The following is a 25,011-nucleotide window of genomic DNA, read 5'->3' on the forward strand; positions in this document are numbered from 1 at the left end:
TACGAAGCAATACTGCCCAGTATCACAGGATGGGTACAGATATCCGCAGAATTTTTCTTTCACCTATTTCACGTGTTTTCATAACTTAATTTCAGACAGGGCCTAGATGGTTCGGTGCTTCAGCCATACCGTTTTCCTTGCTGGAGAAGATAGTGCTGAGCATTCTGTTGGGCATCAGTCCCTTTTACTTTGCTAATGCTGCAGTAGCTAAAAAGTGAGAATTGAACTGCTGGATGGATGGCCCTCCTAACTATTTCATTAGTCTGCGGGAGCCCTATTTTATTTATAAACTGCCCTGCCACATCTCTATGCCTGGCCTCTTTTAAGCCTGGCATTTAGGTCCAATTGTTTGATACAATCTCTTGTTGTAGGTGGCTGGGGTGAAATGGAGCTATCTGTCAATTTGAAAAGGTCACTGGCTGTGTCAGAATGACAGTGATTCCAAATTATCCATTAATCTCCCAATTTAAAATTGTCATACTTCTGATTACGGCCAGCCAGCCACACAGGCTAAAATAGACCTCTTCTCTTACACCCATGACCAAGCAGCTTTTTTATTAGCTGACAGATAAAATTGGCAGTACACTCCAACATTAAATATTCATTGGCTGCTCTCAAAAAAGAAATGGCTGCTAACAGGTTGAGAATATATGAGAAAACAGCCCAAGAAATTACAATTGATTTTCTTGTCTTATCTGCTAAGGTTTGGGCTATATGATTAGTGTAATGCACTTAGCACATTCCTGTATTAGTTTGAGTCAAAGGGTAATAAATGCAAAAGCTTCCTTGCCCCCTTTTACTTTTTGCTTTGTCTTGGTATTGTTGACCCACACAATATGTTAAATGAAGGGTAAATTGTTATATAGAAAGTGTGATTCTCTATGAAAAACAAGATTTAATAGATTTTGCTTTGTCAAAGGAATGGCTCTGGAAGATGGAAAAAGACCCAGAGAAGGAGTCTGGCCCTAAAAGGTGTTTAGTTTTCTTACACAGTGTAACAGTGTGTGGTGCTGAGGTTGAAGAGAACAGGGGAGAGCTGTGTGCTGGCTGCTGTTTCCTCTCACCCCAGTCCCACCGTCACTCTTGGGCCCGTTTGAAATACGGGAGTTGTCACTTGGAGGGTTTAAATGGGAACAGGGCAGTGCCGGAGCTGCCAGTGTCCCCTTGGTGAATGGAACCTTAAGCATCTATCCCAACAGTGAAAGTCCTGACAGCTATGGAGACTTTTTGATGTGGTATCAGTGTGATGTGGTGTTCACTTATATACTGCAAGGCATAAGCCAGGGAAGCATAAAAAAATGCAAACCCATGAAAGGCCAGAAGGCATGTCATCATTTCTTATTCTGAGGAACAGAGGGAGCCTGCATGAAGGCTGATAGCAGGCAGAACTGCTAGATTGCAGGAGATTAATTTACTAGTCTCATCTCAATACTTGTCCATGCAAAAAAAGAACTGATTAAAATCTTTTAGTTCTATAAGGTGTTTTTTTACATGCTGGTCTGTTTGGTAAGGTTATTTCTTGATTTAGTCCATGTTAAAACTGCCCAAATACTCTGCTGATGGACAAGCTGTATTTGTGTAATACTTTTTACGTTCTTCACGTATCTGTACTTGCGATGCAACTGAGTCAGTGCTAAATGAAATGGAAAATAATCGTAACTTTGTGGCCAGGAAGAAGTGTGAAGAAAAAGATATGACTGTCCAGCTTGAAATCTGTTGAATACTCTCACATTCAGGAGTTTGGTTTTTTTTGTTTAGGACTATGACCTTGAAGCATTTATTGAAGCCAGTGTGCTGATATTTTTAGAATGTGCTTGTTGTTAGTTAGCCTGCAAGTTTTAGTTTGTAGACTGGACATCTGAACGTGTCTAGAGGCGAACTGTGGCCACAGATGACTTGAGGTTTTTTAGTTCTTTGAGTGGTCATATTGTATTCATGCAGGGCAGGACTTTACTGTGTACAAAGAAGTATTGTATAGCAAGGGACTGGTAAGATTTTTTTGTTAAGGTGTATAAAAAAAAGGATTAGTTTACTTTGAGCTTGTGCTTCTCTGACTAACTACATAGATTGAGTGCAGCTTTAGCAGGTGCCAGCTCTGCTCCCCTCTCCTGCCTGCCCTTCTATGCAGTTTGTTGGTTGGGATTGTGGAAAGCAGATGAAAAGACAGCAGCGTGTCTGCCATATCAAATATTTTGTCTTTTTCCAGTTCATTTCAGAGCTATCTGACTTCCAGGAGAGGATGGATGTGTATTTTTTTTACTTGAGGTTTGTGGGTTTTTTTCCCCTCTATCTTTTGCAAGTTTAATTGCTCATTAAAAGGCACAGAGAACCACACACTGGCACAATGTTCTGATGAAACACCTAATGACTTTCAGCATTTGATTTATGGACACAGCTTAAATTACACAGGGGCTTGTGTCAAAACAGGCCAGAGATAAGCTTACATTTATCTATAGAAGTTAAGGGATAATTATGTAAAAGCCTTACATTTTAAAGGAAACAAAGACAGACCTGTGGGAAGTGCATTTTCACAGCATGTATTAGCGAAGCCCAATCAACCTCCTTGTGGGAGGACAATTAACAGAATTAAAAGTTGGAATTTTAATTATCATACAAATTAGAGGGAAATTAATCAGCTTGTATTTTATGACTTGACTTGGCTTTGAGCAGTGCCGCCTGAATTTTATAGCAAAACTTTGATTAACTGAGACACTGCATGAAAGCATAAAATCCTGACTTAGGTAGCATTTTAATGCCCAGATCACTTTCCATCTGCTGCCTCCTATATGGGAAGTGGCAAAAATGAGATGATGCAGAAGCAAACCCTTTATTTACCCCAGCACTGAACTCCAAACCTGTACCCTGAGATCTCTTTGCATACGCTGGAGGCTGCTTTTTCCATAGCTCCTATTTTCACCTTCTGACTACACAACATGTTTGGTAACTAGTGCCCTGGCATGAGCCAGATTTGAGGGCTAAAGATTTTCAGTGGCTGACTGGAAGCATCATTTTAATATGGGACAAAACCCAGCTTTTTTTTTTTTTTAATTTTATTTTATTCCTCTCTTTCTCTCCTGCACAGCTGTACAAGAACTTCTCAAGGAGCAGCCTGAATACGTTTGAGAGGAAGCAGGGTGAATGTTGATGCTATGAGACCTGCAGTATGGATCACTAAGTAGCTTCATGTGAAATCTGAAAGCAAATGCAAGCTCATGTGTGACTTTTGGAACTGCCACCCTGGACTCAGCAATGCCACGTCTTGGCAGGTATTTGAACTTTCTTTTGGAGTGTGCTAATCTGAACTTGAAAGTAGTTAGAGCAGTTCGTATGGGAGCACAAGAAGTTTCAGTTCAGTTGGTTTTGATAAAATTTTCATTCTTTTTGTGGCTGTTTTTCACCCAGATCAAATATTTTGGGGTTTGCTTCTAGACACTCATTAGCGATCCAAAAGCTAGAGTGCTCTTTTTCTGGAAAATGGGAGATCCGGAGTCAGACTCCCTACACAGACAGAGGCGCTGATTTGGTGTGTGCACTTTGTTTCTCTTCCCTCCTCTTCCTCTAGCTAATATCTGTTGGCTCTGATAATCCTGAAGGACAGTCTTTGCCCTGTTTGACACTGAAAATCAAAGAAGGACTAAAGCTAAGCTCGGTCTAGGATAAAATGAAGCCAAATGTTTGCACTGCTGGGTTTGGTTTGCAAAAAACAAAATTCAAATAACAAATTCTTAGAAAAAGCAAACCTGTCCTTCAGTCAGAACATAAGGCACAAACAGATTGCTGACATAAACTACACCAGAATTTTATAGGGTCTCAAGTTAAAAGAAGGAGCTTAATTATGATGGTGGATTTAGTTTGGTGCTTGAGTAATGATCTAGGAACCTGGAGAGAGGTACTGGAAATGACTGTGTGCTAACAAGGACCCTAGTTACAGCTTTCTCTGCTAGTTAATTTGCAATCTATGTGGAGATCTGTTGGCAAGCGTATAAAATGAGGTTTTTTAAAAGTAATCACCACTTCAAAGTCTAGAGATACAGCCTTAGGAAGCAGAAGCATGTTGACTGTTTAATTCCCATTTTGAACATTGTTTGGAAAGTTTTTCTTGCTTCCTACCTGCTGAACTGAGGAAAGCATAATGCCTTCCCCTGCAAAATAGACCTGGAGTTCAACATTCCCAATGACAGTAAACAGGGGAGTTTGGGCTTTTTTGGCAACTGTGCCAAATATGACAGCCAAAACAGTGTTGTCCATTTAGAAACACTTATCTGTTTGTGGATGTTGGGCTTAATTGCAAAGTTTCAGTCCATGTTTTGTGCTCTGGATGTGCCATTCCTCAGTACTTCCCTGGATTAAAGCAGATTAGATCTGGTTATAACACATTTGTATGGTTATGGTTCTGCACAGGTGTACAGAACATCCAAAAGAACTCCAACAGCATGTCTGTGGAACAGCCCAAGGCAAGAGTGCTGTGTTCTGTTCTCTATGGAATTCCAGGTTAGTTTTGAATGGGAAAATGCAGTCAGTAAGCCAAACACGCTACAGGGTGTTTCAAAGATGTGGACCCAATTGGAAACGACTGCAACCAACAACTGTCCATGAATGAAACTCTTACCATTTGAAAGGATGGGGTGTGGAGTTTCATATGATTATAAAAAGGTTACTAAAACTTGATAACTCATTAAACCATTCGTAAATTTATGTGTAATTGTAACATGTTGCCATAGTGAAATATGCTGCCTTGAAATTTGGTCCATCTTTTTGAAGCACCTTTTACTTGGAGCTCCACTGGATGGAGCCGAACCACCTTTGCTTTCTTCCCTCTCGCAAAGAAAGAGTCTCAAGGAATGGACTCCGCAAGGCTGTAGTGTTTGATGGGGGACAGGAGAAAGTCAACGAGCTAGTAAAGGTCCAAGGATATATTGCAGAGCAGGTATTATGCAAATCAAACTAATTACTTCATAGAACTGCCAGGTGCTCTGAATGGAAGTGACCAGACATCCACAACTGCTCCTCTGCAAGTTAGTGCAAGTGCCCGAAGTGAGGCCTCTAGCTCTGCCTAGGGAGCCTGAGACATGTGGGCTCAGGACCGGTTCTCCGGATGTGTTCCTCAGGGACCATTCTGGAAGCTTCAAACTGGGTGCTGTGGTTTGTGTCGAAGCTCTGGAGAGAGACTTTGCTTGGCAGTGAGTAAGGTCCTGCTCTGTAGCAGCTCATCTGACTCTAAATACCCTCTCTGCTCTGAATAGTACAGGTGGCAGGTTGAAGCCTGGACTGAATGGTTAAGGGCCTGAGAGGCTTAGCTTACTAGTGAGAGGCACATAATGGTTTAGTGCTCCCATTATTGGATTTTTAGGAGCTATTTTGCCAATGGTGCTTGCCACTAAGTTAAATCAATTGTCCCCATCCTAAAAATAAATTGAGAAATCCTGAGCTGTTCTCTCTTTTATTTGGGAAAACAGACACATTTGTGACCTCCAGGCTTGCAACTTTTTGCTTAAGGATAAAAGGACTCTTGAGTTTTCCACCACAGTTTGAACTAAAGAAGCTGCTAACCTCTGTGTGAGATGAGGCATGCTACTTTATCAGTGTGGAAATTGAAGATCCACACAGCAGACTGAATAGAGGAACAGGGAAGAACCCACAAAATTCTTGGCTGCCGATGCTACTTAATGGCAGCTTCAACAGTATCTGAAACTCAGGGGGTATCAGAGCACACCCCACCTCTTCCGGAAGGGCTGCTCTTGGAGCATATGATCCCTGGGGTCCCCCAGGCAATTTGAGTGCCTTGCGGGACTCTCGGTACCTTGCAGTGTCCTCCCTGTGATGGCCTGAAGACACTATCTGGTTGCAAGTCTTGAAATGAAAAGCTTTACAGCATTCAGCATTCTTAATGTTGCTGTGAGCAATCTGTCGTTTTAACTTCTACTCACTTTTCTTGTTCAATGTGCAGGGTGATCTGAAATGTACTCTGAAAACTAAGGGGAATCTGACTCCTGTGACTTGATTTAACCTGGCTGGCAAGCTCAGTTACAAAGCTGGACCTCTACTTAGAAAACATCCTGCATTTGAGCGTAAATGTTCTGCAGTAAATTGAAGTGGTTTTTACATTTTTTTTGTACAATTCTGCTTTGGAAAGGTCTGGAGTTTGTTTGAAGCAAGATGTGTGTCTGTCAGAATGTTTTAAAATGCACTTAGAAAACAGGAGAAAAAGAAACAAACAACAAAGAGCCAACATAAATGAGAAATTTTGTAGTTTACCCTTACTCTAGAGCTTAATTCCAATGTGAGGGTAACTGTAACAAGAAATTCCAAAACGAAGTACCCATGTGATGCCTCTGCATCCCAGCATATGTTTCACATTAAAGCAAGCCCTCTAATTCTGTATGCTGGATAATTAAGTCTGCTTTTTCAATGACTGTGAATGTAGTAATTCTCTTATCTAAGACCATATGTCAGAGGGAAAAGAATTCCATTCTTGCTAAGTAATTACTATTGGTAATTCATTAAATACAGACTTCCTGGTCTACAGTGTCACTTTCTAACATCACAAATTGTTTGACAGATGCAACCCACTTGAAAGTTATGCATTTTTTAAAGCAGATTGTATGAAGTGCCTTTTCCTGCCCATTCTTGGAGTATTAGATTAAGTAGACCCTGATTTCACTCAGGTTTTGGGGTCTTTTGTTCCTCAGCTGTCTTAATTGTTAGACACATCTGAGCTTTAAGGCTGTGCTTTCAAGCTTTATGAGTAGCACCATGCAACTTTGCCACATCTTGAGACCTGAGACTTGGTTTCAAGTTGGTAAAATGTCTTTTGAACCCCAGGAGTGTTCAATGGGACACTCACCTGGAGCAGGCAGTGGGGAAAGTCTAAACTTGAGAACAGAAGCAGTCAGAAGCCCTGGCGGGGCAAGAGGTGAAGGCATGCACTGTGCCTGAGTTTGGACAAGTGTGTTCTGTAAATGTCAAATTAAATAATTTACCATCTCTTTAATAGGAATCTTGTAGAGCTCAGATTGATTTGAATTATAACAGTTGTGAAAAGGAGACTCTCATACATCTGAATCAGACAGCTTTTGAGATTGAGATTAGGCTTGAAATGCTTTGCTTTTATCAATTAAAGTTCAGGTGGATCAACAGATGTCTTTTTTTTCCCAGCCTAATTTTTAAACAGCAGTCACTGTGCATCAAAATTGAATGGTGGTATCAATGGTCAAAAGTATGTGAGGAAGCTGAACTTAAGGCTGACAGGTTTTGTTCTCAGCTTGCCAGCTTGCCCTGGTTACGGCTGTGATGAGGCTCTGTTTCTACTGCTAGCGATAGAGACATTCACAGCTGTAGATGGTGGCTGGGGTTCTGCATCCACTCAGAACAGCATCACTCAGTGAAGGCAGATGCTCTGCTGGCAGGTTTGCTGATCCTCATGCTTGGGGAGATTGTGCTGTGGGTGACCCCTCCAGCTGGGCATGTCTCTGCGGGCAGCTCTGAGCACTGGGCTGTGCTCGGGCATGTTCGATGCTCCTTGCTTTGTCTGTTCCAGCTGACTGGTGGAACACAATGTTTTAACTCGGGGGAAAATGTGTTTAAGGAGATCTCTGATTAGTTTTACCTGTATGAGACCTTCTGTCATAATTCAGTGTTTTGTCAGTGTTGCATTTCACTGGGATTTGAGTAGGACTGTCAACTAAGTGAAAAATACAGCTACTGTTAGATTAGGTGCTATTTCATATTTGTCAGATCTCTAGAACTTTACTTGCAAAGTTATTTCATCTCAGGCAAAACCAAACCTTTGCTCTTATGTTTTTATTTGATTATGCTCCTTGTATGGAACATAATTGGTATTTCCTGCTTCTGGTATCAAACAGTGGAGGTGCACTGCTATACAGAACTGCTGCACGAGAGCAGTGTAGTCATGTGCTAAAGGTGTGGATTTGTCTTAATGTTTCTTAAAAGTATCCAATTGCTGGTGTGTACTACAACATCTTCCTGTTAATCAAGAAAGACATGAAACTTCCTATATAAATGTTACACAATTACAAAGAGATATTTTTTACAGTTTGAAGTCATTGTACAGAGAACAAATATGGATGAGTGAACTTGATAGTCAGCTAGAAGTAATTATGAGCTGGTGGTGTGAAGATGCTTAATCCTTTGAAAATATGTGGCACATTTGTGCAACTTGGAATATTCAGATCCTGAGTTTGGAGGCTTGTAGCCATGCTTCTGTATACTTTTTCAATACAGTAATCAGTGGGAAGAATATATGCTACATTCTTGTCTAACACTTCTGAATGCTATTAACTCTTGGCTACCCACCTTTATTGAGTTATTCCAGGAACAGATTTCTTGGTGTTAGGTGCCAGATCAGGTAGAACAGGAAAGAATTAGGTAATTGTGGGTACTGATATGGAAGTAATTTAACTGCTGTAGTGCAGCAGCTGAATGGGAATGGATTGTGTACTTGCATTCATTCTTGCTTCTGTGGATGTGAAAGCGAGTAGGCAGTGCCCCTTTTCCCATTCCTTCCCCAACACAGCCGGTGACCAGAATACGCATCTCCCTTGGCTGGAAAAGCTTTGCAGTGCTGTGGACAGGGATGTACTGTGGCCATCTGAGCAGCTCTCCTAGACTTGGTGCTATAGGAATTCGTCAGCTGTCCCACTGAGACTATTGTGCCTTCTGCAACAGGAGTCTGCTATTGGCCTTCTAATTAGTTTTGCTTTCTCCATGTATTGTTTTTGAATCCGCTTTCCCCAGTCTGGTCGTGTTTCCCTTGCAGTATTTAATAACTGGGAGCCTCTGTCCCCTGACTATTATTACCTAGTGTGGTGTCTGAAGCTTGGTTTTTGAGAGGTGCAATTGGAAGCAACAAAAAAAGGCAAAACATAACTGAGGAGTATGTTTTATTCAGTGGTACTTGAGGTTGTAGTCTCCTGTGCATATTTTAGGAGCCTGAATCTACTGTGATTTTAATGGGATAGAATTGTATTGGCTGTGAGGAAATGTCTCTGTCTCACTTAGCCACTGTCAGTCAGAATCTATGACACTGAGCCTTATCTAGTTATGAGTCCATTCCACATTGATTTTAATGAGTTCCTGTATAGAACACAATTGTTCTCTTTTCCAGATAATCTGCTATGTCCAGGCCTATGGATGGAATTTATTAGCAACTCTTGTTCTCCAAGCTTGTGCTTTGTCCACCTTTGGTGTTTAGCGTTCGCAGTGCTTGAGAGCAAATTGGGAGATGTGCTCACGGAGGTGTGTGGCTTCCCTTGACCCTGCAGAGGGTCTTGCATCCCTGGGTGATACTGATAGGACTCATTGTAACTTCAGTGTAAACTAAAGTGACACTCATTTGTGTTCTAATATGTGCTCCTGTCTTAAAGGTTTAGGTCAGCACATGCTACCTCTGGCATACAACATGACTTTCTAAAGCCAATGCTTGTTCTTTATCTTTGTGCATTAGAATTCGATGCTTTCTGAAGTCCTCTGAAGCCAAACAACTTATTAACATGAGCACGGTTGCTTCAAGTTGCATCTTGGTGCCCAGGGCTGTAAAGAGAGAAGCAACTCAATATGATTTGTGATTTCTGTTCTGTTCCCTGTATCATTAAATTCACGTGCGATTGCTATGATGGGAGTCCAACAACTCCCCTTACTGTTATCTGCATTGCCTAAAGATATATCTTTCCTATTCAACGTATTTCATAGGCACGAGGTTTCCAGTGAGTTTCCTCTGTGCAGGAGAGTAGTTGTTTGCATTGCATATGCATCAGAGCTAGAAGCAGACACATACAGTTTCTGTGACAGTGAAATAATCTGCATCTGCTCTTGTGTTGCCTTTAATGGTGGAAGTAAGAAGACAACTCAGCCCTTTGCAACTTTTATTGTAATTCCAGCAGTTTTTTTTCTTGAGTTTTCTGTGTTACGCTCTGTATCAAACTGAAGGCAAGATGGAAAGGCTTGAATCTCTATGTGCTGATATGTGCTCACTTCAGCATTCAGTCAAACCTAGTAAGAATGGATATTGAGGCCCAAGGACCCTTTCTATACCATAACCTGGTGCTATTAGCATTTCCATGAGAAGTCTAGACAGTAGCGTTATTGTTATAAGCAGTGTGTCGGAATCCAAAAGGAATTTTTGGTAGTTGTGCAGATCAGTCAGTTTGTGCCTAAACTAAAAAATAGAAATGAATAGAGAGAGCAAGTAACTTGAACCCAAAGAATCCAAAAGAAAGACGATGTTCACATCTCTCATGACTGACCTGCAAGGCCTCTCTGAGTTCTCTCCGTGGGATGAGAAAGAACAACTTAGTATTTGTACTTGTATGACTTGAAATAAAAGTAAAATTATATATATTTTTTTTTAACTCCAGGGAAAGGTCATATATATAGTAATTTATATCTTTGAAAGAGAAATGTGTGAAAAATATAGGTGTTAACTGTTCGTTAAATGTTAGCTTGTTAAAATAGGAAAGGGTTAGCCAATCTTTCCATGTGAAGAAAGATATTTATTTTAACTTTCATGTCACTTTCTCCTGTATTTTTGAGTAACTTATTATTCCTTCTGTAACAGAACCTTGCTTCTTTCCCCCCTTAGACACTAATATGATGCAGATGGTGAAGGACAGAAAATTTTCCTTGGATAGAACATCTGGCTTCTTCATCATCTCCACAAGCTGGTGGCTTCCAAGCAGTCTGACCCAAGGGTAAACCTGAAGTGGCTGTCTCTGAAACTTGCCTTGACCTAGACCATCCATCTGCTTTTTGAATGAGGATTTCAGAGTCTTTAAAGACCATTTTCCTATGGTGAAAATCAAGAGAGAGTTCTGCTTCCAGCAAATATTTTGGATATGAGCTTCTGTATTTCTACAGAGATGTAAATGATCTCACTGGATGCTGCGTGTTTATGAAGACATCTTAAGACATCCTTTGCCAAAACCCTTAGGGTAAGTATCACATTGTATCACATTGTGTTTTACTGTGTGCTTGGTCTCTTCTTGAAATTGCACTATGGGATAGAAAAGCTTATATTCTTGATTTAAAAAAAAGGTAAAAAAGTTTTTGTGTGTAAGTTTTAGTGATGCTGCTCACCTATCTAGAAAAAAGACATATCTCCCTCATTTCCTCCTTGAATAAGGTCATGTCATTCTAACTAGTGAACTAGCGAATCCTCAAAATATGTGTGAACAAAGTGGACAACATGTTGCATATAGCCAATCGCATTTTATGCACTTTGTCCTGATTTTATTTAAATAATTGTCATTTCCTTTCTTCCCTCTGTTCATGTTCCAAGAGTAAAACATTTCCAATTTTGAAGGGAAATATATACTTAAATTCACAAACTAGTGTTCATTCTCCAACTGTGATGTGAATTGTCTAAATAATGTGGATGAAACACCTATTTCAAGAGCTGGTAGGATTTCTCTTCTTTTGGGAGTGTGTTTTTCAGAGGTTTTAGCAAAAGATTAATACGTGTAGTTTCTGTCAATAACTGTAAATTGCCTAATGATATGCTTTGTGTTTCTGCATGAGAAAAATAAATACTCCTTTCTTAACTGCAGATCTTAGGGGTTACGTTTGTATGATAAACAGAACATTAGTGTAATTGTCAATTTTGCTTCTGCTACAATGCCATGGAAAATGGCTGTATTTTCAGTGTGACTGGGAATTGAAATATTTAACTGATGAAGCCAAGCGTGGCCTTTTCATGATTGTGTTATAAGAACCGGAGACAGAAGATTAGCAGCGGTGAGGTTGATGTTTGAATTAGAAGTGTAAGGGACTGCGTATACTGGATTGTTCCTAATTTCTGAGCAGCTGGTTCAAGTACAGAAAGTATCCATTTCCCGTATGTACTGGCTACACACTTAAAGCTGGGCAGCCAAAAGCTGGATTAATTACTTGGCAGATTTTTTTTTTCAGGCTTATTTAGAGGAAATTAGTTGGAAAAAGCCCTGGGAAACTTGGGACAAGCACGGAACTATTGGAAAATAGTGTAACTATAGATACGGCTTCTGACTAGTTAAAAACTGGCTCCTGCAGCACCAAGCTTGGCACCATGGGTAACCTTATCCTGTAGCTTAGTACTGTCCTAGAAGCAGCATTCCATGTGTGAAATACAGTCCACAGGTTTTTGAGGTTTAGACAGGAAAATGTAACACAACTCAAATTTCTTAGTGTATTTCAAGGTATGTGGATAAGGACAGGAACTGAAAATCAAATGTCTCCACCTCCTTAGTGGAGGTGAAGGAATGTTCCAAGTAGTTCCTTACAGTCCAAGGAATGTGGAAAGAAGCCCGTGGAAACACATGTACGTCTGTGAGAGCTGAAATGTGCACTGGGCTCTCTGAGGAAACCCGGAGTGGTGCCCCAGGAACAGCTGCTTGTGTCCTCTCTCCTAGGAACACAGACACAGGCTGGGCTGCCTTTCAGTGCTCTTGTGTTAGTCTGAAATAAGGTAATATGGTTTTTATCTGTGTGTTTTCCTGAAGCTCATGCTGGTCACTAGTGTCGGTGTGAGCCAAAGTCAAGGCCAAGAAAGGATGTCTTGCAGGTACAGCTGGAGCAAGGTCATTAGTTATCTCAGGGTTGCTTTTACTCTAACCTAAGAATTTCACATCATGAAACAATACAAGCAGAAATTAGCTTCCTGCGTCAGATGGACGGATAATTGACTATTGGATTCCAGTTAGTGAAGGTCAAGGTGGTCCCTGCCTGGCATACCCTGTGCTTGTCATACAACTCTGTTATTACAGGGCTTATTCAAGCCTATAATCAGCTCAGTTTCACTGAGATGGAACGTTCTGCTTCACTGAGTAGTTTTTTTGCTGCAGTGCGGCCAGGCTTTGTCTACCCTTGGCAGCAGAGATGAAATGTCCACAGATTCTATGTGCTGGTCCCATTATATTTTTAGTTCTTCTAGATCTCAGCTATACAACTGGTTAAAAAAAGAAAAAAGACAAGTACTGCACAAATGTAAAGATTATGATATGTTAACTGCAGAATTTCTCAACAGCTAGTGTCTATAATATTTCTGGAGAATATGGTTTAATCCTTTGTCTGAAGACAAAGGTCCCCAAAGTCTTACAAGGAATTACACCCAATGTTGACCTCTTTGTTCAGCATCTGTGAACTACATAACTCTCAGTTAATGAGTGCAGCATTGCCAAGGGCTAGTTTTGTCCTCATTGAAACCTTCATCTATCTGTCTATCTATGGAAGTGTAGTAGGCTGAACATGACACAGTTTTTGTTTAGGAATGTGATGAATACTTAGTAGCAATATTGTTCTATCAAGGTTATATTGGTGCTACTGTGGTTGTGTTATGAGGTTTGCATAATAAACTTAGTTGTGACTGGGTAGAAAGAGATTTCAAACTGATATGTACTAGATAATTTCTTGAGGCCTTGGAAGATTCCATATGTTCTAATGAATTTCATAAGCATAAATTCTTGAAAGTTTGTGTTTCATGTCTGTCTGGCCTCAGCCAAATCCAAGTCAACCATTACTCTTGCCTATTGAAGCTAAAAGATCTCTGGGGAAGAGAATGTAAACCACTCTCTGCATGTGGTTTTGAAGCTGCTTGAAAATTTTCTTTCATGTGAATTTTAGCCTGGTGTCAAGTTGTCTGCCTTCTGAGACTAGTTCAAACCTAGCTGTTCTGGGCTGTTTGAGCTTTTATAGTGAAGGGGTAGAAAGACTGTTGGATTTTAGATTAGGAAGGCTGTGTGAAGGGACCTAGGATTGTAGTACAAGGACAGGATGCTTCAAAAAGATAAGAGGCTGGGTCATCACCAGTTTTTCAGACCTTGGCAGTAACAGAATTTTCTAGATAATCTTCTGCTGTTTCCTTATACCATACTATTTGAGGAGTACTGAAATAGGTGGTTTGTGTTAAGAAATTTCTAATTAACAGTTTAAGTGCCTAAATGTCTGATACCAAGTCTCTGGGAGTTGATGAGAATTTGAGGTGAGGTTTTATGGGACTTTCCTGACTCATAGAGGGGAATTATTTTCTCTTTATCCAACTTAAAAGTGCAACTATATTTTTAAAAGATTTTTCTTGAGTCTTGGCACTAATGAGGTTTCTACAAGTTGGAGGTGGTCAGTGTGGAGGAAGTACTTGGTGCTGCTTTGGTTTTCCAGGTACAGCATCTCAAAGGAATGTAGGATATTCAGTGCACTGCACTGTTCAGAGAAATGTGTTATATATTGGAAATTATAAAGAAACACTTTATTTGAGCCCTGGAGATGAGAGAAGTGAGGACAAGAAAGAAAAAATCTCTATGCTCGCGTAGAACATTTCTTGCTGCTTTAAGAGTCGTCCGATGGAATAAATTAAATAATGTGGGCTTTAGTAAAAGAGAGCTTAGCTGTCTCCACATAAAAAAACCTCCTTAATTAATGAGTTCAGAGCCTTCGTCAGAGTGTGGAGATACTTTGTCAGTGTGGAATGATTATTTAGTTGGTTATGCAATGATATTGAAGAAAAGTTGAAATGTTATACCTGTGTATTTGCTTCTGCTCTTACATCCATTTGGAGCTATTTTAATGTTGAAGGTTTCTGTCATAGAACAACTTATGAAATGCTAAATCTCTGAACATTACGTACTACTGCTTCACATGTGGTGTTCTCTAGAGATGCAATTTCTTTTGAGAAGGGGTAAGAAATATATTCCCTGCTTTACAGCTGAAGTAAACAACTGTCTCTCTGAACAAAACAGTGGTTCAAGGCTGAAATTCCTTGAACAAGATGCCTAATACTCTGTTAACCTCCTCTGTTTCAGGGCTGTTGTACTTGAAAACAAGAGGGTCACACTGAAAATAATCCCGGCTCCATGTCTAGCTTTCTTTTCATAGAACTTCTCTCATTGGTTATGTGAGCGAGCTGTCCCTTGTTAAGTTACTGACTCATTTATATTTACTCGATTGAGTGTGAGGTGAAAATATCTATTTTCCTTAATGGATAAGCTACTTAATGCCTGAACTGAGGTCTGTTGCTATAGAAGAATCTTTTTTGTAGTGTTGATTTCTCCACAGAACATGGATGCTATGTAAGTGAGTGGCTCTGGGCTGCTCCTTCTTGCTTGCAAACAAGCAGCTTTTCAGAGCCTGTGGCAAATTTTGTGCAGAAATTTTCCTTATAAATTTAGCAAAGGAAGAACCTGGCTCATAGACTGAGCAGAATTGCGGGATGCTTTGAGCTCTTTGAGTGCTGCCACTGTGGAGACAGAGTAGAGGAAATGGCATTGGTAATTCAGCACATTAAAGCGCAGAGCCTTTCCCACACAGACATTGTTACTGCTCCCCAAGAGAAATTTCTGTCTCTCTGCACTGTCAGTGGATTCACTTATTCATGCTTTGGGAGGAGCAGAAGAGGAAGGGAGGGAGTTAAAGCACTTCGATGTACACAGAAATCAATGCAGATTCCCATTAGCTTCAATGGATTTTGGAGTTGGAACTTGAACTCTACTATAATGGTCTTTTCAATAAAAGTCCTTCTGTTTTTCTACTTAAACAAAAGTTCTTGAAGTCTGAACTGAACTTTCCCTAAAGGTGCTCGCACTGTGGATTTATTAAAGTTGCGTTAAAGCAGCCATTTCTGTGCTTTTAATGCATTAGCAGACTGCCAGTTGAGCGAGAGTGTGTGTTTGGGTGGAAAAGAAATGCAGAGATGTGCTACAGACAGTGCTTGGAATGGTAATGAGAATGGCAGTTCATTAGGATTAGCAATGCAAAAAAGGTTCCAGTTAATGAACAATGAAAACATTTTGGCAGTTGCAGGGTTGATTATTGCAAGGCTGTTCATGCTGCTATAATTTCGGCATCTAATGTGACTGTCCGTTATCAGCTCAGATTTTGAGAGGTTTATTATTCCATCAAAACATTAATTCTATGCTGAGAGTTGGCATGGAAAACAGGCAAGTAAGTTACATTATGTGCACTATCTATGTATTTAATGGTGTGAGGCTATAAATGAAGCTAGGAGCCAAGTTTCTTTAGGCCCAAATTGAAATTCCTGCTATCTTAGTCTTATTAGGTCTTGAGAGAGACTGCATGTGCCTGACCAGATGACACTACTGGATATGGTCCTGTTTGTTTTATTGGCAAGCACAGCTTCAACCTGTCAGCATCATCCCAAGGCTGGTCTGTAGAAGATGGGCCTTCTATTTGCAACAGCTGTCCTAAAGCAGGACTGCGAATTTGCTTTTAGATGTATAACTGTATAGATGGTAAACCCATATAAGTGAAGAGAGAAGTAGCTTTTTACAGTGACTGAAGAGGCTGAGCTTTGACTTGTCTGCTATTCGATGGAAAACAGCTTTGGCCCTGGCACTCGTGAAAGCACAGTTAGTGCTGAGCTGACCTTCATAGGCGAGTTTCTCAGGAAAAGAGTAGGGAATAACAAGAGCGATGGGGTGGAAAGCACCTAAGTTGTGATGTCTTCTGCACAATAGTGGAAACCCAGGTTCAAGTCTGGCTTGGAATCAAAAGGCTTCAGACTATTTGCTTTTCTGGGCTTCTTGCTGCCCATTGAAAGTTGTTGGTTTTAATCTGGTGTGAAACCCAAGATACTTCTAATTTCCCAGTCAGCTCTAGTCAAAGCTGTTTTCCTAGTGTTGGTAATTAGTGTTGGTAATCCCTAGCACAGAACAAGTGAGTATAAGTACCCAAAAGTAATGCTTTGTTAATAAAAGTCAGGGTTTATTCTGTGAGACCAAAAGATCTTGAATTTGGAGTGAAGATTTCGCTTCTCGACTTTTATTTCCAACTTTGATTGTTTTTTTAAAATGTGATTACTTCCATCCCAATTGCGTGTCTTCCATCTAATGGTGCTTTGAAACAACAGTCCCAAGTGCTCACCTCTCCTCTGCAGCAGATGGTGTGAGGAACCTGGCCCCATTTCCATGGTCACTGAGCAGCAAAAGATGCTGCCAAGTTGTTGGCTGCTGTGGATGCCTGGTGGTGGTTCTGATTTAGCTGTAGAGGATGATGCTTCCTGACAATCAAGTAGCACAGTTGGTATTAAGCAAATGTGCATATTATTGTGTAGAAAATGGTGCAGGGATCTAATCAGTGTGATTTTCTTATTGCTGTGAAATTATCTGTGAAAATAGCAGCTCAACCTGATGCTTTGGTAAACTGTGTGTTATTGCACTGGGTGGTTAACTCCAGTCAGAGGAGCTGCTTTCCTTCAGAGGTGGAATGTTTTGCTTACTCCCCCACTGCTTCTTTCAACATAATAATTACTACAAAGGTGATTATTTTATTGAGTAGTTTTGGGTTATGGTTGGTGAAAACTTGAAACCTTGCTTTTACTGGCAGCTTTTTTCTGAGTATCAGTCAGGTTTGTGGCTTGTGATGTTACAGTCTTAACCAGGGAGCTGGTCCTGTGCTGAGTCCCCTCTCATGCTGCTGATGATGGGAGTTTTGAATACGAACTTGTTGCTGGATCTTAGTCACTCTTGCAAACTGTTGGGCATCAATAAAAAGATGTTGCCAGACTGACTTAATTAAGGTCTGTGGAAATAAGAGTTCTAATAAATATATCCCTAAACTCTTTTTTAACTGTTACTATTCAGGCTGCATTTAAGCCTCAGAGTTTCCTTTAGGACAAGGCCTTTGTACAAGATACTCTACCGATGCAGATAGTTGTGGTGAGCAGCAGGCTGTGGCAGAGCTCACAACTACTCAGATGCACCAGCATAAGAAGATGGCAGGTGCTCTGACCCCCTGTCTGCCTGCTACAGGGGCCTCACAAAGCCCTGTGCTCCTTCATTCCCATCTTCTGTGGAGCGTGCTCTTGGCTCTCATTGCAGGTGAGCTGGAGAGAGTCCATGCAGGACCAAGAGATTTGGCTTTAGCTCTGGCTTGGTGGGAGGACAGGGATAAATGGTGCTATGGACGGGCTGGAGTTGTTCTGCTTGTTCCGTGATTGGGAGAAGAGTTGAGATGCAAAGAGAGGAAAGGAGTTGAGGTGGAAAAGGCAGATTACAGATAGGAAGGATAACAGAGTACCAGTGAGGCCCATGTCAAGTAGACTGGAAACTGCTGTTCTGTAGCCCTGTATGTCATGGCCAAAACAGACACTTTCTCAGCCTTATGATATGTGCAGACTGGAATACTGGTTCTGTTGATACTCAGGTTTTGCTTACAACTGCTGTGTATGCTGTGCCTGTCAGCTTTGTAGAACAACTTCTAATTTCACATCAATACTTTGTTCAGTGATCAGTGCAGAAGGCCTGTACTGTGTGTGTATCTAGTGACAAGCCTGGAGCTGAACATCTCTGGCTTATTCAACAAGGGCTGCCAAGTAGTTTTACCCCATTTATTGGAAATGAGGTCAACAGGACTAGAGAGCAAAAGCTGTAAGAGTAAGAGCCCTGCACTGAGGGTGATAATATGACAGATGGGGTGTTTGTGAATAATTTGGGTTTCACTTAACTCTTTCCCCACACCTGCTTCTGAATTGATATCCTGCCTCTACTCAGGAGTCTAGCATAATAATTTTGTCTGATCTGTTTTTCGTTTTAGACTACTGCTAGGTATCTTTAGAAATCAGGAGTTTGTTACATACCTGAATGGTGATCGACTTCTAGAAAATTTGTTCCCAGAGATGCTTGCAATGTGTCCTGGAGGGGCAAATGTTTAACAAGCCAGTTAACTGAGTTCTTTCAGGATGCTTCTCAGCTTGTGCTCTCCCCCAAGACACTGTCAGCACTCCCTGTTCTGTAGGAAGCAGTATATAATAGTTTTCTTTAATGGACTTTTATATTCATGCTGGCTGTTGCAAGCTTGCAGCTGCAAGGATGCTATTGTAGTTCATATATGCTATGGCTGTAAGTTTAATTGTTCTATCAGATTTGTGTTTTACTTCCAAAAGCAAATACATTTACCTAAAGGATGATCGTTGAGTCAAACAATGGCATGTAGTAGATACGCTAATTAATATCGAACAGTTATTTTCTTTAATGAAATGAGGTGCAGAAACACCTTAGCTATTTGAATGTATTTTATCAAGTCACACCTCAATTTCTTTTGCAAAATATGCTAGAGATAATAGTCAAAATACCAAGTAAATTTTCTGCTGTGGAATATACTGAAATTTATTGATGATGTAACAACTATTCTATTTAAACTAATTTAAAAGCTTATTTCAGACACTTCACTTAATGTGTTAGCAAAATAAATTGTATGTAGTTGTAAACAGCAGCCTCACAGTGTGGGTTACTGAATTAACATTGGGATGCAGGAAGATGTAAGAAGTTAAAGATAAAAGCCCACTTGTAACTGTTTTAATTCAAATGGTTTCTGATAACCACATTGTCCAGATTCACGTTTCTGAGCCACTTCTTATAGCTTTTCATTCTTTCCTGTTGTTTTTTTCTTTCTATCATGACAATTTCTAGAAATTGGCAACCAGTAAACCAAAAGCATGCACTAAATCTAAGTTAAATATGCATATGACTGCCTGTTTAGGCATTAAACTGCCTTTTGCATTCATTCCCTGAATTTCATAGTTAAGAGCAAATTCTTCAGATGTGTAACTATGGGGGTTACTCTAATGTTTAACTTGACTCTTCAAAGAGTGATTCAGAAGTGAATAAAACTGAGAGCTAAGTGAGGTCTACCAGGCAGGACAAATTGCTTTGATATCTTTGGTTTCATTTCTAGGAGAACCTCAGAGCAAAGTCTGTTTAACAATAATACGATGACTTGCAAGAAATGAAGCATCTTGAGTAACTTGAGGTTGGGAGAGAATGGACCTGTGCTTTTCTGGGCGATGCGGTGCACTGGAGCAGAAGACAGCTTGCTCTTGTCACTGCTGCGATATTTGCGGTGTTCTGCAGGTATGTGTGAACTTGCTTTACTTGGAGTCAACTGTGCCCGGAGCTCATGCAGCAGCTCATGTCAGCACAATGTTAAGCCCAGGCGGATCTACTAATATCTAACACTTCGTAGTCAAGGCTCAGCATTTAACTGTGTCTGTAGAGTTCATCCTTCAGGCCTGATTCGTGTCCAGCTGACTTAGAACATTGACATAATGAACCGGTCTGCCTGAGACAGTCACAGCCTGGAAGATCTCCCTCACTTATGGTTGCTGACCTTCTAGATGATGAGATGGTTATGCTTACCTGTTCTTGGAACAGAACTGGTATTCATCAGGAAAGCTACACATTTGAACCCTGTTGCCTTGTTTACAGCGTCATTCCTTTTCTCTGTATTTTCCTTGCATACAGAAATATATTCACTGCTATTTCTTACCAATTCAGCTGGGGTTAAGTGCTGCAAAAAGACCAAACAAGGCAGTGTAGGTGACAATTTGTACCTTAGCCACAGTCAGCCACCCTTGGTTCTATACAGAACAGCAAACAGTGGGCCTGACTCTCTTGCCCCTGACATGGCACACTTGGAAGAGATTTCTCCTATTTATAAATTGATGATCAGGATACATTAATATTTTATTGTATTTTAATACAAGACACAGAAGAATTTTTGAGGGGCCCAACTGGTTCTTCATAACCATACAGGAGGAAGTAAAGACTGTGCAGTGATTTGCAGCAATTCTTTGAGTTGGTGCATTCAAGCTAAAAGGCTTATTTCTTGGAGTTGTTCTCTCAACAGAGAGATAGCAAAATAGATTGGATGACTGCAACACAAAAGATAAGTAGGTACTGTGTAGGAGCCAGGCTTTGAGACAGGGAATACTGCAACTGTGAAGGTAGGTTTAACCGTCTCTCAGGTGAGTATTTGGAGTGATCTAGTGGGAAGCAGGCTGCTTGCCAGGGATACTGGGCTGCTGCAGAGCAGAGCTGCTCCAAGCTGCTGTGAGACACTTGCACATGGGGAATTTCCCAGAGCATTTTTTCTTCCATTCATTAGCACTTGCTTAGCCTGTCCCCACAAGCATAGTCAACGTTTCCCAAGCAGCTGCAGCTGGCAGGGTAGAACAAGCAGTTTAAGCACAGATAAACATTTTGCTGCTTTTAATTTAGGTGAGGTGGAGTTTACTAAATCCCAGGGCTTGTCTTGGAAAGAGGCAGGTACATTTGCCTACTTCACACAGGATTTTAGGCTGAATCCTGTCTGCTGCACCTAATGATGTGCCTTGGGTGAATGTCTGTAACCTTTCTGACAGGACTGACTTACACAGCATCACAAGAAAGGCTCCTAAAGGGGTCCCTTGTTGCTACTGTAGTTCCTGTATAGCTCAGTGATTTTCTGCAGATACCATCACAACTACATGGGGTGAAGACTGCTGGTAGGAGATAATAAATAAATAAAATTACCTTAGGAATGATCCAATGCACTTTCAGAACTGGGGCAGAGAGGTCGTAGTGCCTCCTCTCTCTCTCTCTCTTGAGATGGATGGTGCTCCCATGTCAGAACAGGGAGACAGGCCTGCTCCTGGTCTTTTTTTTTTTTCCTCCATTTATTTGCTCTGTGTGAGCCTCTCCTTGGGAACTCTAGTGATACATGTCTGATTCACCCATGTTTAATGTCAGTTTTTGTCCTCATCTTGTGTCTGGACAGTTAAGATGGTGCACAAGTGAGCAAAGTTAAATCATTTGGTGCCAACCTTAGGGACTTGTGCTTCTGTAGCCAAAGCCTATATAAAAACTCTTATTTATATAGGGGGACCCCATCCTCTATAAATGACTATGTGCCTTGGGCTACAGTCCAGCCCCCATTAAATTACCTTGTCTCACTGCTGAAGCAGAGGAGGTTACTTTATCTCCTAAATCTGCCTCTGGTGTAGTACCAGCTGGGAAGAAACTTCATGGAGGGAAGAAATCCTTCTGAAGTCGGTACTGCCAAAGGTCCTGCGCAGGAGAAAGAGCAGCTTTGCCAAAAGCAGCCAGCCAGCTGCCGAGTCCAGGTCTGGTCACTGCTGCAGACAGCACAGCATTTTTCAAGGTGCAGAGGCAGCCCCAATTAGGGACTGGGTCAGGTTGTGACTGCAGCTGCTGCATCATAGTAGTCTGCGGTCACCATAGGAGCAGGTCGCCATAGAAGCAGGCTGCCCGGTGGAAGCACCACACCTGTTCCATGGTGACAGTACAGCCACTCTGCAGAAAGCTACTGCCACATCTCAGTGAGTTACATTTTCTCCCAGATGGCTTACTAAGTTGTTGTGATATCCTGGGTGATTCCCTTAATATCTGCTGTGACAGAACCACACATTTGCAACTGCTCAGCAGAAGGTGACATTTGACTTTCTCCCAAAGCTTTGCGCGGTATTGACAGGAGCAGAAGATAGGCCCCCCAATTTATTCTTGTCAAAAAAATAACTCTGGAACTCTTGACAGATGCATTGGATAAGGAGGCACTGTTTTTGGAGTTGCTTTCTAAAATTGTAGTTGTGCTCAGATTTCCTGATCCAGCATTTAAATACCTTCTGCTATTCTACAGAAATCTTGTATCAGCATAGTGTGTTGCTGACCATTCAGAACACCCTGCACATCACCAGAACACATTATGACTACTTATCTCAAGTCAGAGCACTGCTGGTGAGGATACTACATGATACCAAGCGGTCTAAGCTGGAGGTTACTTGTTTACCTGGGTGTCGAGGGTTAAGATTGCGGGGTGACAATAAAACCCCGGCAGATGTATTGTTAACCCCCTCCTCCCCCCCGACTTCCCCCTATTTGCCCCTCCCTCTCCCCCCTTTCCACTAAGGAGAGGCGATTGGGAGGAAAAGAAGGACAGAGAGAAGAGAGTTGGAAAAAATTGAAGATGTTTTACTAATGCTACTGATAAAATAGAGAAAATAATACAAAATATACAAAACCAATCTTGAAAGTCTCAGCAACTGCAGAGCCGGCACCTGAAGTCCTGGATTAGACTCCGCAGCGCACCGGAGCTGGATTCAGTGTATCACTAGGCCTCAGTTCGCAGGGATGACTAGCAAGGTCCTCTCCTAATGTCGGCCATAAGGAAAAAGGGAAAAAGGGACGAGATCCTCGTGATCTCCCACTTTTATATGAAGTGTTCACGTGAATGGAATGTTATACACAGTTGGTCAGTTTCTTGGTCACTTGTTTCTCGTTGCCCCTCTTGCGAGATGTCCATCTATGCTTATCAATAAGTTTGCATTCCATTGCTAGGTTTACCAAAACATGTGTCTGGTTCTCCAGGAAAATGCAGTTAATATGAAGGCGTTAGCTGACAGGCAAAATTCACTGAAAGAGAAACTTGTTTTTAACAAAACCAGGACAGTGGGGCACAGGGAGGGGGGAGTGATGCCCATGGACACGTTTTAGATCATGTCCTGAATTGGAACCTTCATGATTTTTATAGACCAGAGATATACATTTTTAAAATAGCAGGTGTCGTGCGGTACAAGAAACTTACCCAGTTTCAGGTGGGAATTCTGTGGCAGGAGTTGAAAGAAGTCTTTTATAGCTCACTGTCTCTAAAACAAGCCTATCTCTGTATTTTCCAAACTTTTTTTTTTTTTCTTTCCAAAAGCCCAGTTGCTTTGCTGGGTTTTGAGTGTGCAGATCACGGTCCATTGAATGAGTGTGCTGTGCAGATGTGCATAGGCAGCTATCTCCCCAGTCCACCTCGTTTTTGAACCAGGGAAACAGTCCCTGGAACTAGAGCTTGCCTTACAGGTATGGACTTTATGCTTGTTATATGGTCTTAGGCATTAAAACTGAAAGTGGTTTTCTTTGGTTTTTTTCCCAGGAAAGCTTGGTTCTCCTGTCTGAAAGATACACTTCACGTGAAGGGATGGTTCAGACAGAGGGAGCCCAAGTCTGTAAATGCACCTTCATGCAACTCCTCTACTCAGGTCAGAATAGCTTCTGATACAGAGGGTTGTTTGATGCTGCTCGTAATCAGGATCTTCCGGTTCTACTCTCAGTCTAGAAATAAGCCTCTCAGTGATCTTCAGCTCATTAGGACTCATTAGCTATAGTTTCCTGAAGTTTGGGGTTCTTCCAACCATTCTTTACAGAAAGCTGCAGTGAGGGCTGGGTGGACTTTTAAAAGGGCTTCAAAGATCATGATGTACTGAAAAATATATGGGGAAGTGTTTCATCTTGTTGGACTGGATCGTTTCATAATGATCATATAAGCCTAATTTTGGGGGGCAGCTGCATCTGTTTGTGTGCTGGTAGCTTTGCAGGGGGGTTGCAGAGATTTAGCATTGTAGAGGTATCTTCTCATGTGTCTTTGGCATTTCTGTGCTACTGGGGTTCCTTCTGCAGAGGGAATGAAGCTCCACCAGGAAGAAGGTTTGGACTTCCTAACCGTGTTCTCAGCTGATCTGAAATGAGTTATTTTGATTTGTATAGGTTTAGAATTCTGCTACACCAATTATGTCTTCTGTTTAGGGATGCCAGCCTCGGGGATTGAAAACAACAGACAAAATGCAGAAGCTGTGAACTTTTTAAGGCGTGTAGAGGTGGAGGAACATAGAGGTGAGAGAGGTGACGCTGGCAGCAGGGAACTCACAGTGCCTTCAGCACGGGTGCTCTGGGGCATCCAGGGGCTGTTTTTAACAAGCGCGTTCCAGCAGGCTTTGTTGGATTTTTACTACAGTGTTTGTGCAATGAAATTAGAGTCTGCTAATTGTGTTTGCAGTAGCTGCTGCAATCTGGAAAAGGGAGTGCTGCTGAGACGTCAGTGTGTGTACCAAACATACTGGACAATCAGTGGTAGATTTGGATTTTTATTGATGGAATTGGATCTTATATTTACATTTGAATATATTTGAAAGTTCTTCAATATCCTGCAGCTGAGGGGGGAAAAAATATCTCCTGTTGAGTCTCTTACTAATTGTGTAAATATTTTACTATAACCATGTAGTGGGATAAAATACTCTTCACAAATATGTACTCCATTTAAAAGGATCCAGCTATACTTTCCCCACTTGTGCAGAGTATTGTTACACCTTTCAAGGACCCCAATTGATTTCACAGGAGCTACTAATAGATTAATACTTGATGTGTGAAAAATGGCATTCATCTTTTAAATTAATTCAGCTTTGATTATGATCTT

The 25,011-nt window shown here is 41.2% G+C and overlaps 2 long non-coding RNA genes across 2 annotated transcripts in view; one reads left to right on the forward strand and one right to left on the reverse strand.

The window, feature by feature from the left end:
* LOC110364063 (uncharacterized) overlaps positions 1-19,850 on the forward strand; it is a 146,338-nt gene extending 126,488 nt beyond the window's left edge. Inside the window, exons 4-6 of the long non-coding RNA XR_010474767.1 lie at positions 3,083-3,266; positions 10,598-10,946; positions 19,675-19,850. This is a non-coding gene — a long non-coding RNA (uncharacterized LOC110364063). The remainder of the gene's footprint in view (positions 1-3,082; positions 3,267-10,597; positions 10,947-19,674) is intronic.
* Positions 16,314-21,946, reverse strand: LOC110364064 (uncharacterized). The gene is made up of 4 exons (XR_002422558.2): positions 21,701-21,946; positions 20,136-20,286; positions 18,578-18,632; positions 16,314-16,999 (listed from the first exon to the last, which is right to left on the reverse strand). It is a non-coding gene; the product is annotated as an uncharacterized LOC110364064 (long non-coding RNA).
* Between the last annotated feature and the right edge of the window lie 3,065 nt (positions 21,947-25,011).

This window comes from Columba livia, chromosome 9 (assembly GCF_036013475.1).
Source record: "Columba livia isolate bColLiv1 breed racing homer chromosome 9, bColLiv1.pat.W.v2, whole genome shotgun sequence".
Taxonomy (NCBI): Eukaryota; Metazoa; Chordata; class Aves; order Columbiformes; family Columbidae; genus Columba; species Columba livia.